The sequence below is a fragment of the Thunnus albacares genome, chromosome 6 (assembly GCF_914725855.1).
Source record: "Thunnus albacares chromosome 6, fThuAlb1.1, whole genome shotgun sequence".
Classification (NCBI taxonomy): domain Eukaryota; kingdom Metazoa; phylum Chordata; class Actinopteri; order Scombriformes; family Scombridae; genus Thunnus; species Thunnus albacares.
Genome location: NC_058111.1, coordinates 1,889,896 through 1,901,145, shown reverse-complemented (window position 1 = coordinate 1,901,145; position 11,250 = coordinate 1,889,896). Strand labels below are relative to the sequence as shown.

The 11,250-nt window shown below is 39.1% G+C and overlaps 1 non-coding gene across 1 annotated transcript; it reads right to left on the bottom strand.

The window, feature by feature from the left end:
• Positions 1-89, bottom strand: trnar-ucu. The gene is given in 2 exon segments: positions 1-36; positions 53-89. It is a non-coding gene; the product is annotated as a tRNA-Arg (tRNA).
• Positions 90-11,250: the final 11,161 nt, after the last annotated feature.

The window sequence follows — 11,250 nt, the reverse complement described above, 5'->3', positions numbered from 1 at the left end:
CGACTCTGGTGGGACTCGAACCCACAACCTTTGAATGCCTCCTCTTGTTAACTAGAAGTCCAACACGCTGTCCATTGCGCCACAGAGCCTCCTGGTATCTGGCTTATTGAGCGACAGTGTGTGTCTTGATTTTGAGACTTTTGGTGAAAAGCAGTTCATATTTGGGTGTTTTGTCACTCAGTATCAGCTGAATCCAGTTGGTTCGTACTGTGATGTGCTCTCCATCATCAGGTCAAGTTACGAGGCCATGACGCTGCAAAGCTAAATAGACGTCAGCCTTTCTCACTCCTTGCTGTGGAAACACTTGAGGCTAAATAAACTGGGCACTAGTCCTTAAATTGAAAACAAGTCCTCCAAATGAAACTCCAGATCTGTGGTTTGATCATGTGACTCCAGAAGGACACAGAAGCGTTTTCTAATCTGGCGCCACTATCGACAGTAATCAGCAGGACGACATCATCTGTCTGTGCTTTATAAAACCTTTAAACACATCACTGTTAAACAATAATGATGTTTTATGATGTGACGTCGCTGTGGTTCAGGTCTGGTTAAGTTTAAGGGAAAGATGATGGTTTGAGTTAAAATGATCACTTAGTTAAAGTTAGAGAAAAGTGGTGGGTTAAAGTTACTACTTCCTTAAAGTTAGGCCACCTTCATCGTCATGACAACAGTAATACCCACGGGGTTAAGGTGAGGGGACGATCGTAGTTACGCTTTTTAAAAAACTGACTGACTCGCGGTTGGAAACAGGAAACGAACAGCGTCTCCAGTGCAAAGTCCACTGTTGGGTTAAAGCCTCCATCCACCCTCCTCCTCTGAATATATATATATATTTATATATATATATATATATATATACACACCATCTACAGACAGGCTGACAGATGTGAACCCGCAGTGCCTTTGAGCAAGGCAGGAAACTGTATTGTACACCAGAGGGCGTCTCTGCGGTGCCAACAACCTGACCATTCATTAAGTCTTAAGGGTGTGGTGTGTTGTGTGTGTGTGTGTGTGTGTGTGTGTGTGTGTGTTGGGGGTCGACTGGGGAGGGGAGGTGGGAGGGAGGAAGAGGAAAAGATGACCATTTCCTGCTGCAGCAAGAAAATAAAACAAACAGGAAACAACCAGCAGAACTCCCAGAGAGCTCAACGAGGACAGAAACCAAGTAGAGTCACACAGAACATCAGGGAGGAGAACAGTAGAACGTCTGAGTCGAGCCGAGCTGAGGACAGTAGAAACATCTGCAGGAACATCAGGACAGGAGTGAATGACAACAGAGTTCAGTAGAAACTAACAGCATCAAAGACTGAAACTCACTGTGGAGTACAAAACAACCGGCAAACCAGCAGCTGACCTGGACCTGCTGACACACACACACACCTATACACGTGCACACACTCTAACGTGCACGCACACACACAAACACTGCATGGTTGGAGAGATGTTAAAGTCCTGAAGAGAAGTCCTGGATTATTATTTTATTCTGCAAAAAAAGACGAAAAAGGTAAGAACTTAAATCAGAGTGTGTGTGTGTGTGTGTGTGTGTTAACATGTACTACACATGTTGTGAAGACACAAATCTACAGTCATTCAGTTTTAGAGGTGTTTTCAGGTGAAGGATGAGAGAAACCTGCAGGGATCGGTAACTGAATGCATCGTCTCCTGATTGAAACCTTGAAGTTACGTAATGTGTGTAAATGTGTGTGTGTGTGTGTCAGTGACGGCGTGACAGCCGGTCCGTGTTCAGCTGAACACACATGAAGGTGTTAACAGACTCAAACTGATTCTGGCTCCGCTGTTCAGTTTTCAGATCATATTTTGTCTTTAAAGCAACTTTCAGATCATAAATCATAACTTGATCTTCACAGCTGCGCTACTTTATTTATTATAAGTCTGCTGGTCTGTCTGGTGTCTCCGTCTGTACTCGAGTTAAATATCAAGAGTTCTCATTAAATCTGCTGCTGTTTAAAAATGAAAATATGTGGAGGATTCTGGGAGTTTTAGCACTTGTGTGTCTGTGTGTTTATTGTACGTTCTGGAACAAAGACGTGATTGTTGCCGTCACTTAACCGTCGTACATATCGCTGCTGCTGTTCAGCTTCATTTACTTTTTCTAAAACAGCAGTTTACAGTTCAGCTGTGTGCTAAAACATTTTTTTAGATTAATTGAATGAATGAATGAATGAATGAATGAATCTGTATATGATAACTTTCTGAGCAGCAGCGTTCAACAGGTGGAGAAACTAAATGTCCACAAACAAACCTCCAAAACCTCAAACTACAGAAACAACCTAAAAATTAAGTTTATATTCTCCTAATCTGCAGCAGAAAGTAAGTTATGAAGGAAACATAACGCCACCTGAATTATGTTTTCTGTCAATATAATGAGAGAATGTTCAGTAACAACAAATTCCAGTTTTTAGACCAAAATATCCAAACTTATTTTATATGTTTATATGTCATGAACAGTTATCTGGTTGTATTGGGACTCTGGCAGCACTTGGTTAAAGTCAGAGAAAGATCCTGGTAATACAGAAAAGGTCTGCAGTGACTTAACTCACGAGACACAACATGTTTATTAAAATATACAGTTTTTAATTCTGGTGATTTTCTATATTTTTCTTCTTGTCAACAAATTTCATGTTTGGATCCAAACCAACAATGAACTGATCTAGTTTGGTCACGTTAGTTTGTTCAGAAATGGCTCCGAAGACTAATAACAGCATCACGTTTTCAGTCTCTGGAGAGCAGTTCTGTGTAAGGCAGACGCTACTGAGCACGTGCAGGAACACGGTTCTGTTTACAGCTTCACTAGCTTGTTGTGCTACAGATCACAACCTCTTTCAGAACCAACTTTCTTTAAATGATCTATAATCAATATTTTCTATCCTCCACAGTCTGATCTGTCAGAGTGTAATGTGTTTGGCTCGTAGTGATGAACCTACAGAGAATTATCAGAGACTCTGCAGCTCCTCTCGGCTTTACGAAGCTTTATAGTGAGTTTAAGCTGATTGTTTATCTGTCCGGCTGCAACTTTACTGTTTTGGTTCACTCTCAGCGCTCTCATAGCGTCGTTTTGGGCTGCAGCAGGCAGCTGTTTTCGAAAAAAAAGCTGTAAAAAGCCACTGTACACTACCTGCTCAGCACAAACGGCAAACAGACACAGTTAGCTGTAGACTAGCTGATGAACATAGTGGAGCATTTAGCAGCTAAAGAGCCAGATATTTCCCTCAGGAGTTGGTAGAGAGCAAAATTGAGGAGATTGAAGTGAGTCACAGTAAAGATGTAAAACTGCTGAGTGGATATTCTTAAAAACAGATGGAGGTAGCGATGTGTGATGTCACTGGATAGTTTTATTGGAGCCGGTTTGAAGCTACCTCGGATCCAAGCTAACGTTGGCTTACTGGGAACACCAAGCGCTGCACACTTGGGCTAACGTTAGCTACTTTAGCTAAATTGTGCTAACAGGGCAGGTATCGTAGTCAAGTCACATTAAACTTAGTGAAATATTGAGACAATAGTTTGACTCAGTGTGAGTCCCGGAGCCGAGGAGAGCAGCAGGTGACCCAACTGTCAATCACAGCTGTCAATCAACACCCACACGGCAGGCATCAAAGCTACTATAAGTCTTCAAATCTTAGTAACAGAGCAATAATTTCCAAAATGACCACCAACACCCTAATTAGAGGGTCTGAATTTACAGATTGAGACCAGAATGACTCGTTGAAAACAATGATTGACTCAGTATTTCTAGAGAGAAGTTGAAGCTTTTTGAACGGGAGTCAGTTGGAGCAGCTAGCGGCCGTCATAGGTATTTCACTTTAAGGTTCTTCTGCATTGGCTTCAATTTCAAACTGTGGTTGTTGTCGCTTGGATCAAACCCTTCTGTGTGTTTTCTTCCTCAGAGGTAAAAGAAACAAAAAAATATATATATATTGCTACATAATATTACAAACATGTTGAGAAATCCTGTGAAATGAGAGATACATTCCTAATAATTCATATTGTTAAATCGTGGGACAACCAAACTTTGTTCAAAGTCACAAAAATTTTCAATTATTTCTGGTCAAATTTCCATGAAATCTTGTTTATATATTCTCAGTTTCCAGATGTGACCTCCTGACCTTTCATACAGCGACGCCATCAGGCCTCGACGTCAACTTGTACTCGAGCTTTGAAGTTATTGAAAAGTGTATTTAATGTCACATTGAAGGAGCTAAGCTAACAGTTTCTCTCTGCTTCCAGTCTTTGTGCTAAGCTACAGTTAGCATCCTGCTCAGTACAGTAAAGATCTAATATTACGTCTGCTCCGCTCTGTGTGTGTGTGTGTTTCCTCAGTGCTGTGAGTGTGCTGAGTGACACCTTCCACCTTCCTCTGTGTGTGCGTGTGAGTGTGTGTGTGAGTGTCTGAGTGTGTGAGTGTGTGTGTGTGTGTGAGTGTGTGTGTGTGTGCGTGTGTGTCTGAGTGTGTGTGTGAGTGTGTGTGCGTGTGAGTGTCTGAGTGTGTGAGTGTGTGTGTGTGTGTGTGAGTGAGTGAGTGTGTGTGTGTGTGTGAGTGTGAGTGTGAGTGAGTGTGTGTGTGAGTGAGTGGGTGTGTGTCAGAGTGTGTGTGTGAGTGTGAGTGAGTGTGTGTGTGAGTGAGTGGGTGTGTGTCAGAGTGTGTGTGTGTGTGTGTGTGCGTGTGTGAGTGAGTTTGTGTCAGAGTGTGTGTGTGTGAGTGTGTGTGTGTGTGAGAGTGTGTGTGAGTGAGTGTGTGTGTGTGTGTGTGTGTGTGTGTGTGTGAGTGGTGACAGATTGATACAGTCAGAGTTGAGTTCAGGTCATCAATACTGTCTGAACTCTCATTAAGAGTCGTTCGCGTCCAAACCTGGATTTTCTCTTAACTGGGAAGTCGTGCCAAAAGTGAACCCCGGTGCATTCTGGGTGGAAGTAATCATGGCGTTAATGATGTAGTCAGACTCTGCTTCCTGTTTCAGGAACGATAAGACTCACATCCAGTCTGATCTCATACATGCAGACGTCCAGAAAGCTGCTCTCACACAGAGCTAGTCAGTAAAACAACAAGTCTATGAAAACAGCGTCTGAACATGTCGAATATCTGAGATTAGATCAATAAACTGTTTTCAGTTGTATCATAGAGGACAACTTTAAAAGTTTTTAAGTTTTTAAGTTTAAATGTAAGAACTAAACTTTGTCAGTTTTAAACTCTGTTTCTACTGTAGCGGTTTTCTCTGGTCAGTAAGGGTCCCCTGAGTGGACAATAAACACCTTCATTTCAATCAGTATTCAGTTTGAAAACTTCATTTGTCTGTTCATTTAAAAAGTGAAACTCCCTTAAAAGCATTTTTAAAAAGCCCTTATTTAACAAATTGGGTTTTTAACATTAATATTACTTAAGTTGAACGTTAATTTTAAATATTTGATGAATCCATTAACGATGAGTTTAAGATGTTATTGAGGTGAAGGGATTTTAGTGTCTGTTAAGGCTCTGAAATATTTTATTCAGTTATTTAATCAGTTTACTCAGATTTGGAGTAAAATTAATTTGGGGTGTTTCATTTGTATTTTAAGAGAACCTTTATTTTCAATTTAAAGCTATAATCTGTAATTATTCCACATTAAATGTCTAGAAACAACTAGACCTGTGTTATATATGTTGTTGAGTTGTGTATTTTGAAACCCAGAGAAATCTGTAATTTAATCAAAGTAACGGACCGTTTCATTTGGTCGCCTGTCGATGGCGTCATACCTCCTCTACCAAAGAGTAAACACGCACCAGATGCATACGGCGGCGCTGTGTTTGTCCGCTACAATGGCGTCTACCAAAGAGTAACTTACACACATACAAGATAATACATCGGCGTTGTGGTTGTTCCACACAAACTGTTATAAATGGACTTTTATTCAGTTTTAAGCCACATTTTCATGATAAATTTAGGTGGTTTTTAACTATATCTTTTAGCCGGAAGAAGGATTTTAGTCATTGGACGTCTGGATCTTAAGTTATCAGAGAAATAAACTGGACAAACGTTAGCAGCAGCTCGGCTAACAGCCCCTCCAGGAAGTCCGGTGGTCACCAAACATCGTCGGAGAAACATTGATTTTTTTAGGTGAAACAGTTTTATTCAGTGTTTTTACCTGTAATCTCCGGGTCTGTTTGTTCTGGAGAGGAGGAGACCTCTGCGGGTAAAAACATCCTGAATGATGAACACTGGAGTAATCCTATCCCGCTGAAGCTGGTTATTTAACAACAACTCCCATGATCCCTTGCTGCTTCACACCGTCATCACACTCCGTCTGTTGTTATTGTTTTGATTGAGACGCCTAGCGGCTGAAATCACATGTTGTGCATTTAAGTGCAAATTCAGGGGTTGACTTCAGAATCAAGTTTATTTAACAGATTATTATAATAATGTTTTAATGGTTTATCAGCACATTTGAAAGGTTTTTAAAGCTTTTTAAATTAGTTTTAATCATTTACGTCAGTTTTAAACTCACACTCAGTGGACAATATTCATGTTTGAACACTGATGAACTCATATAGAGGAATGTGTGTGTGTGTGTGTGTGTGTGTGTGTGTTAAATACAAACACACTCGACATGTGAGAGAATGAGAGAAGTGTGCGGATTGAGTAACAGCAGAGTAAACAGTTTTTATCAGAGCTGTTTGAAAGAAGAACCAACAGAATTATTTACACATTTTTCTTTGTCAGCCGTTCATCAAACCGACAGTTTATTCATAAAGTCTCTGACCACCAGGAGGACGACGCACGAAGCTGCTCAGAGACGTATCCAGTCCATACTATGATGAGATCACTGTATATAAAGCTCATATTTACCATCAAATCAGCTTCATTCATTCATTTATTGATTTATTACAGTTGGTGAAAAGAGGTTTTCCTCCTGTTCATACTGATATTAAAAGATGGAGACCTGTGTAAACCATCATATTTCATATTTCACTGATTGGATCTTTATTAACTGAGTTGTTTCTCTAAACTCGAAGCGTCAGGAGGAACTTTTAGCTCTTTAAATCTTTAAAGTGACGCTGCTAACGTGGCTCAAACGTTGTGTTTTATGTTTCGATTCTTTCTCTGAACGTCTTCTAAAAAGAAACTTTGATGAACTGCTGACGGCAGAGAAATAAAAAAGCCTCAGTCAGACTGTACAGACTTCTGTTTTTGTGACTCACTGACCCGATAAAACCACACACACCCTCAGTTATTACATCTGCTGACTCAGCTGCTCGACTTTGTCTTCACATGTTCATCACGACAGTTTCACAACTGAAACTCACAAGTTTCCCCCCCGAACGTTCAACAACAACACAGACGAATGAAATATTTCAGGGAATTTAAGTGTAAAAGTACAAATTTACAAATTCAGACGTACGAAAGTTCTGTAAAAAAGGGGAAATTACTACGTAATACTGAAACTTAAATACCACAGAACATATTGAACTGAAATATTTGACTTTGAAAACCATCTTTCTGACTTTCAAGTTATTTCAAAAGCTTTATTTCCAGTATATATTTATTTTAAGGTTCTTAACTTCAGGTAGAAAATTCACGTTTTCCTTTTAGCATCAATTTGATCTTTGAAGTTTTTCACTTCTCTTGTATTTTTAGATCAGAAATGAGCTTTTTGAAATACTGAAACATGAATATAGATTCTGAATAGTCTGAATTCAAGAACCCTAAAATAAATATATACTGGAAGTTTATTAAACTGCACAACATTTACCTGCAGGGATCAATACTGAGTCCACATGTTATAAAACTCTTCACACAGTCGACACAACAGCAACAATTAAGCATCAAACTGTGACACATTTGTTTTCACACAGAAAGCGTTCAGTGACTACAGCCTTCACATGTCCTCAATACTTTTCTCACTCAAACACAAACAAGCAACAAAACTCTGAATCTGCAGCACATTTATACACTATATTATAAACGTGGAGCCTTGAACGCAACACGGGCAGATCCATTGGATGTAAGGAGTTAATATTTACTGATTTACAGATGTTAAACATGGTCAAAGTTCCAAAAACTTGAGGTGAACACATAAAGAAATGCTGCCTGCAAGTCAAGAGTCAGGGTTAAACCTGCTCTGATGCTTCGTTTGTAAAGTTACTTCGACTTCCTGCTCGAACTGACGCTCCGACATGTACGTATGTCTTTATATTTGGAGTAAAGAAGGAGAAAAAGAAGTGAAATCCTGCTACTATAGTTTGTTTACGTAGCCTCCGGAGCCGGAGGAAGCTTCCTGAAGCTGACCAATCAGAACAGAGTGGGCTCATCAGGAGGCGGGGCCTTAAAGAGACAGGAACTAAAACGGCCTGTTTCAGACAGAGGCTGAACTGAGGGGCTGCATAAAGGACCAGTAGAAGATAAATGAAGAGTTTTTAAACTGGAAATCATGTAAAGATATTCCAGTAGAGCCCCAGAATATAAATATAGAGCTGGAAATGTGCAGAATATGTGTCCTTTAACGTTACTTGATTAGGAGTGTGCAGTGATCAGTGTTCTCAGTAAGCTAGCGTTAGCTTGTGTCTGAGATAGACGGGCATGTTTCCAGAGAGTGAAAGGCAACATCCTGCACTTCTTGTTTGGAATATGCAGAATATTTCCTCTTTAATGAAAGACTTTGAAAGTAGGTGACTGATAAACTGGTTAAACAAGAAGGCACAGCTTCAGGTGTCGGATCAGCGTCTTGGTGTCTTTGATGTTGTTAAAGTCATCAGATAGTTTCTCCCTCTGACGATAAACCAACCAGACAACCAGACCTTCAGAAGTTTGGATATTAACGTTCCTTCTGAATGTGGCATCGCGTCTCGTTAGCTGCAGCTGGAGGTATCCAGTGAAGTGAGGGTGAGTTAAATACAGAAGCTGCTTCGTAATAAAACTAACATAACGTTTTACAGAACAGTCACATAACCGTGAAGCAACAACAGATCAGCAACGGTGAAAAAAACCCACAAATATTTAATTAATTAAAATGATTTTTGTAATCTTGGGTTAGTGTGTTTGATTCATTACATTCAGTCGTTTATTCAGTAGAAACAGTAGAAACATGTCAAACAGGTGAAATCTTCTGTTTCAGTTTCTAGAAACTGAAACAGAAACACAGATTGAAACACTAGTCGACTGGAAACAGGTGAAATAATCTCGTCTCATTGGATGATTACGTTACAGATTCACCAAAAATCCCAAAACAAGACATTTAAAAAAAAAAATCCTATGTGCACAAGATGAAAAAAGTATTTATTTTACTCATATAAAGAAGATTTTAGGACTCGGCAACAAACTGAATCAGCAGTTAAAGCAGCGATCCTGTTTTCATTGTTGTCAGATTCTCCTGATATTAAACTAACGAGATCTGCTGTTAATAACTCAACACACACTCAACCTTTGTCCAGATTTGACTAAACTACAGTGTGTTTGTTCATCGTGATGAAGGAACATGTCAGCAGACGAGTTTTTAATCAGATTTATCAGCTTTGATACAAACAACAATACTTGTTAATAGATCAGTTCATCGTTGGTTTGGATCCAAACATGAAGACAAACAGAGAAAATCAGCAGAACGGTCAGTTATTTTCCCCTTTGACCTCAAAATTATGATCATCAGTGACCTCTGACTCACAGCTGTGTGTGTGTGTGTGTGTGTGTCTGTGTGTGTGTGTGTGTGTCTGTGTGTGTCTGTGTGTGTGTGTGTGTGTGTGTGTGTGTGTCTGTGTGTGTGTGTAAAGCAGAGTTAATGAATACTGTGTCAGCTCTTTTGTTAGGTGCATGTGTGTGTGTTTACCAGCTGACTGATGACTCCCAGCTAACAGGAATGTAGACACACACACACACACACACACACACACACACACACACATATTGACACTAATAACGTCCTTGTTGAATGAAAAGTGACATTTTTTTTATAGAACAGCGATTAAAAGTCAAGAAACAGGAAGCAGTTTGACATTGAAACAGAAAGTGAGAGTTTGACCTTCACCAGATCTCCAGTGTGTGTGTGTGTGTGTGTGTGTGTGTGTGTGTGTGTGTGTCTGTGTGTGTGTGTGTGTGTGTGTGTGTATGTGTGTGTGTGTTAAACACTGAGAGCTGGTTAGCTTAGCGTAGCATTAAATCCTCAGTCCTGTGTGTGTTCAGGTTAGTGAAAGATGCTGCTGTGATTTAAATGTTCATAAACATGTTGAGACTTTATGTTTCTAACAGAACAGATTCACAGTTTAGTGAGTTTAGTTGAATATGAACCAGCAGATAGTTGATGATTGTGACTGAATGTCTGCTGATACATGAGAGGAACAAACTGGTTCTTACCCTGAAAATATGGTGAACCATCAGTGAGCATGTTGACATGTATGATCACTCCGTTTTGTTAAATTCTGTTTTTAATGCGTTGTGTTCTTCTTTAAGTTGTTTCCATGTGTGTTAAACTCTACAGATGATTTACTGAACGTTGTAACTCACCCACTGAACGGATGGTTGTAAGTGTGTCCGTACGTACCTCTGCGTAACCATGGAAACGCATTTACACGTCTAACATGTGACCACAACGTACGCAATCATCAGATCCTATAAGATCAAACACCAGCAGTTAATATTTATTTATATTTACTTTACATCACCGGAGTTCATCTGAGCTGAGTGTCCGTATCAATACAACATATTGATTTTATATCTGATATTTATTGAACTATTTCTTTGTCTTTTAACTTTGTATACATATTCTAAATTGAGCCACACCCACCATGATTATCAATCAATCAATCAATCAAATTTTATTCATATAGAACCATTTCATACAAGTCAAATGTAATTCAAAGTGCTTTACAAGTGACTGACAAACGTTCAGGATGGATAAGATGGATTCTGAGACTAATGTTCACCAAAATAAGTAAAAAGCCAAAAAAAAAGAGTTAATTGAATAAGACAACAATAAAAGATGAGTAGTTATGATAATAAAAGATAATACAAGCAATAAAAATAACAAAGTAAAAAATGATAAAATACTACACAAATAAATAGATGAATGTTAATAAAACAAAATAGAATAACATAAATAATGATGATAATGAATAAATGAGGTGTATAATAATAAAACTATACAGTTATATTATGTCACACTATGAAATAATTTCAGGATAAAAAAATGTTTCTTCTATTTAGTCAAAAAACAAGACAAAGCTGAGATCGCCTGCTCAGCTGAACGCTCCTTAAATGCATCACCACTCGC